This window comes from Pteropus alecto, unplaced genomic scaffold, assembly GCF_000325575.1.
Source record: "Pteropus alecto unplaced genomic scaffold, ASM32557v1 scaffold95, whole genome shotgun sequence".
In the NCBI taxonomy this organism is placed as follows: Eukaryota; Metazoa; Chordata; class Mammalia; order Chiroptera; family Pteropodidae; genus Pteropus; species Pteropus alecto.
The window spans coordinates 12,449,090-12,454,745 of NW_006441071.1; positions in this window are offsets into that span (position 1 = coordinate 12,449,090).

Consider the following 5,656-nt stretch of genomic DNA (forward strand, 5'->3'; position numbering starts at 1 on the left):
CAGTGGTAAGAGGTGAGGCCAAAGAAGTAGCCTGTGACCCAACTGTGTAAGGCCTTTTTCATTTAGTATTTAGCTCTCTTTCTGTCGATCTGAAAGAATTGGAGCATTTATCAGCCTTGTTTCCCCATACACAAATGATGCTGCCATCAGCTCTAGCTTGCATTTAATGATGTCTTTAAATAAACTTCACCAGAATAACTTACATTTCTTCTTAACATAAGACCCATTGCAAAAGGTCTTTGAGCAAATGATAGGATAGGAAATGACTTGAATCCACACTGACTTCTTTAAATCTTTAAAGTAAATAATAAACTAGAGCCCAGTTTTCTCTTGAGTAAGGGATTATAGGGGAACTGCATTCTGAAAGTGCAATATTGTGATTTATAAGATATTTGGTGTTCATCATCCACAGCTCCCAAAACTCTTGGAATTTTGTTAAGTGTAGAGAGTGATCAGTTTGTCTCTTTTTATGTTAATGAAGTAACTTTTAGACCCCTCCCAGTGTGGGGGCTGATTGCTAGGAGAACCCACAATGTTTGTAACTTTAGGTCCACCCCACCCACCTCTGGGTAGGGGAGAGGGGCTGGAGATTATGTTGAATTGCCAATGGTCAGATACTCAGTCAATCATGACCATGTAAAGAAGGCTCCATAAAAACCCAGAAGGACAGCTTTTCCTTTTTTGGCGAGCTTCTACACTGGGGAACTAGAATGCTTCTACTTGCCACCTTATCAGGGCTCCATACTCCACAAGGACAGAAGTTCCTTTGTTCTGGACCTCGCCCTAGGTATCTCTTGATCTGGCCATTGATTACTATACTTTAATATCCTTTTATAATAAATTGGTGATCTGGTTAAGTAAAATGTTTCTCCGAGTTCTGTGAGCCATTCTAGCAAATTAATTGAACCAAAGGAGGGGTTGTAGGAACCTCTGATTTATAGCCAGTTGGTCAGAAAGTATAGGTAACAACTTGGACTTGAGATAGGCATTTTTAGTTGGAGGAGTCAACTATAAACTCCCAGTTTATATTTAGTTGGTCAGAAGCACAGGTAAGAGCCTGGGCTTGTGGCTGGCATCTGAAGTGTGTATGTTGTGGGTGGAAGGGCAGTCTTGTAGGTCTGAACCCTTAACTTGTAGAATCTGATGGTCAGAATTGAGTTGAATTCTTGGACACCCAGCTGGTGTCTGAGCAAGAATTGTTTGTTGGTGTGAGGGAACCTACCCCTCCACCTCTCCCCACCTACCCCTTCCACCACCACCATCCTCCCGCCACCCCCCCGCCCCACCACCACCACCGTGATAGAATTGGTTCTGGGAACCATATTCATGTGTTTTACAAGTGAAATATGCTGGAGAGTCCCATTTGTTTTTTAATTTCTAAAAAAAGAGAAAAGAAAGAAATGGGAATTGTGACTCAACGGCAAATCTAAAACCTGTTTAGAATAGTAAGGTTGAAATTATAAGCAGCAACCACCATGAGAGTTCCCTTTTCCTCAGTCAAAAACTGTCATTGGGGTAGAAACCAGAACACAAACCCACACAAGATAAAATGCTAAATGTGGCCTTAATGTCAGAGTTAAAATGAAAAGCATCTGAATTGTGGAATTAGAAACATTTTTTGTGAGGAAAAAAAAATGCCTGTTTTAGAATTCTGAAACAGTGCAGATACATTCATTGTAGTTAAGTGATATTTCTTTATTTTGCAATGATGTGCTTATTCACCAGGCATGGTATCCGTTACTGTCCACTGCCTTTTTGCAGAGAAAAGCCATTTGGAACTAGTGAATACTGAGGGTTTCGTGTAAAGAAATGGACTCTTTTTTATATTAGTGATTTGGATATGGAATACTGGGGGACAGGGAAATATGTCATTCATAGGCTTATACAATTGAGAAATCAATATACCCATTCAGAGAGATTAAATGACTTGTCTCTCTCCTCACTAAGATATTATGATTTTAAGCTAATACTACCCTGGAATATTTAGCTTTTTTCACTTTGTAGGAATTTTTTTTATCTCTTTATATGATATAGCTAGAAACTTTGCAAACATTTCAGAAAATTTCCTCTATTCTTTGATTAGATAAAAGAGAATATCAAAAAAATTGACCAAGTCTTTCACAACATTCTTTTACATAATATGGAGAAATAAGAAATGTGGGTTGGATGATAACACATTTAGATTCAAAACTGATTATATGGCCATATGTAAAAGGAAAAATTAGCAGCTAATTGTCAACTATGGGGCAGTATGTAGTGGTATGTTGCAAAATTCTGTCCTCCCACTGTAGTAGAACATGGCAGCAGTAGTTCTTGACTGCCGCTTCCCAAACCCAAGCCTGAAAAAAAGTTGAGACAGTTATGTGTGAGATGGGGCCTTGGCTTCTATCTCTTTTGAAAGTTCTTAGGTGGTTTTGATGCAAAGCCAACGTTGAAAATCCATGGCCAAGGGTTTAAGAACTTATGCTTAAAAGTCTGGCCCGCCGAGGTTTGAATCACAGCGTTCACCAAGGAAATCATTTAGATTTTCTTAACTTCTGTTTCCTCATCAGTATTATAGGGATATTACTATCTTCCTTGAGAGTTGTTTTGAAGATTAGATGAAAAAGTATTTTTAAACCCTTATTACAGATAATGCCTATTATGGTTGTGGTAGAAACAATTTACAGATATCATCAAGCTGGGAAGTATAAGAAATATGTTGGATTTTCTTAGTAATCCTGAAACATTTGTCACAATTTAGTGCATCACACAGAACTGTGTGGGCTAGAATGATAAGGGCTGAGTTGTAATAGAGATAAATGTAAATACCTGTGTTTGGATTTAAAAAAAAAACAAAACTATGCCATTAATTGATGAAATAATAAAAACAATCTTGAGATCATAAATGTGAGAGCAAAAGACATATTGAAAAGTCCTTGGATGAGGAGACAGACTCAAGTAAAGGTTTGGGCATAGACCCGGGTGTTAGTTTATTTCTTTCCAAAACAGGAAAAATGTACTTTTGTAAAGGGAGAAAGCAAGTAGCTATCACAAAAGGCTGATTTATCCCAGGTCTAGTAATTTAAGACAAATGCAGGACTGTGAATCAGGTAGACAAGCAAACAATGTTTTTTTTATTTTGAATAATCTAAATATTTTAGGACAATTTATTTCAAAGTTTGGTTGAATATGGCCAAAGATTTTCCAAACCTCCTCCGCACTTCAGTGTATCTCTCTATGTATCAATCCTCTCATCCTTCCTTATAGTCCCCAAGAAAAAGGTGTTCCTGGCAAACAGGTTCCTCCCTCCCTTGAGTTAACCAGGTAAGTTTAACTTCCATGCATGAAAACCCAATTTCCCCCTCTGCAAACCAGGAATTATAATCTCCTTCAGGTTAGGATAATTACATTATACAAAATGTCAATTATAGTTATGCTCTACTTTACAAAAAATTTTAACTTAAAAGAGAGGTATAGTTAGCAATTCACTAAAAATATTTCTTTGTGAAAGGATTCATACCAAGGTTCACTCTTTAAAATAGGAATTCCCCTGGCATAATTGTTAGTTTGTAAAGCATTAATTCCTGAGCCTTTACTTAGGTTAAGGATTCTGCCTTCTTTCTCTGAAAACTGTCCTCTTTACCCAGAGTAGCCAGTCTGTTACTGTCGGTGACCCTGCCCCCAAACCCTTGATTTCACCATGAGTTATCACCTGACTCAAGCTGAGCCAACCCCAGTCTCCCTCCTGAGGAAGTTGGAACTAGGATTCAAAGACAGTTGGTCAGACTTTTGTCACTTAAAGTTACCCATGCTCTAAAGTTAAGCCTGCCACTGTGAGGTTGCCATCTTTATTTGTGTGCATGGAGTTGTACAGAATGCTGATTTGCTCTGGGAGAAAAGAATGACACAAACAGAAGAAAAGACAGAAAAAGAGTGTACACCAGGAATAGTCCTCATAGGCTTTCAGTTTCCTCTTCCTTATAAGGCCCAAAGAAACTTCCTGTATTTGGTATCCTGAAATACTTCCTTATGACAAATTTCTCTTTTTTTTACTTCAGCTAGTTCTAGTAGTGTTAGAGTACTTGCAATGAAATAACTTGGAGTAAAACAGCTTTTATGGTACACTATAGTATAGTCAGATGCTACAGACTTTCAAACAAATATTTTTAGCTCAATTCATTTGGTTTGTGATTTAAAGAAGTTAAGTCAAAAGAGTGAATCTGTTCTCTAATTACTTAGAGCATTTAGGGAAATATTTACAGTATTTCTCAAAGCATGGGGCATGTGTCCTTGGTAGTACAGAAGACAATTTTGAATTTGATACAAACAGTAAGACTGAATCACGTAGTGAGAAAGTCATTCTTTTGTTTCTCTTTTAATCCTCCCAATTTATGTTAAGGGATAAAGTCCAATTGGGGCAAATAAGTCTATAACATCTAACTCTAGCTAATCTCCCTTGTCAATAAACTCCTTCAGGTTGTCAACATTATCTAGCTAGAATTTAACAACATCATATTAATTTTAAGATTACCATCTATGATACGTTCTTGTGATTGTGTCCTCCTAAAATATATATTGAAGTCCTGACTACCAGTACCTGTGAATGGGACCCTATTAGAAATAGGGTATTTGCAGACATAATCAAATCGAGGTCATTAGGATGGGCCCTATTCCAATATGACTGGTGTCCCTATGAGAAGAAGAAAAAGACACACAGGAAGAAAACAGCCCTGTGAAACAGTGGCAGAGATTGGAGTGATGCATCAGTAGCAAAGGAATACCTGGGGTTACCAAAAGCTGGAAGAAGCAAGGAAGGAAACTTCCCCAGAGGCTTTGGAGAAACATGGCACTGCTAAACACCTTGATTTTGAATTTCTAGCCTCCAAAAGAACTATGAATTTAAAATTTGGTGGCTATTACCAAATCGACTTTCAAAAATCTCATAATGCTATATCAATACCCTCTTCTGTATATGTAATCTCACTAAGTCTGGACATTATGAATCTTTAATTTTAGGTAATTTTAATTCCAAATCACGTTCATTCTAATAGGTCAACAATATTTATTAAACTCCTATCATGTGACAGGTATTCTACAAATGTTAGATACTCACTAGTGTGTTATACAGCCATTATTATACCTATTCTTGCCTCCATTATTTGTTTTTAATACATTTTAAAGTGGACATAATATTAAATTAGAAAATTCACCAATCATCTTGATCAAGCAAGTAATTATTCAATCACAAATGAGCTTCCCTGTACCATTCTTCTTATGGGAAAAAAATTATTCCTTTGGGAAAATGCTGGTGAGATACAAAGACCAGAGATTTTTACTAGCTGAGGGACCTTTCTGAACTCCTGTTTCCCAGTCTGCACAATGAGAATAATAAGGGTGCTTACCTTTTAGGACAGATTTTAAGTTATAAAAAGATAACATAGAAAACACTCAATAAATTCCCAAGAAGGAGAAGGAAGAGGAGGAGAAAGGGGTTAAAAAGGGGAAGGAGGAGAAGGAGAAGGAGAGGGAGTGGAAAGGGGAGGGGGAGAGGGAGGGAACAAGGAAAGGAAGGAGAGGACGAGGAGGAAGAGTAGGAGAAGTATCATAATATGAAAAATACATCAATCATTATTCAAGGGCTTTATATATATTAAATCATTTGAGCCTCAACAAC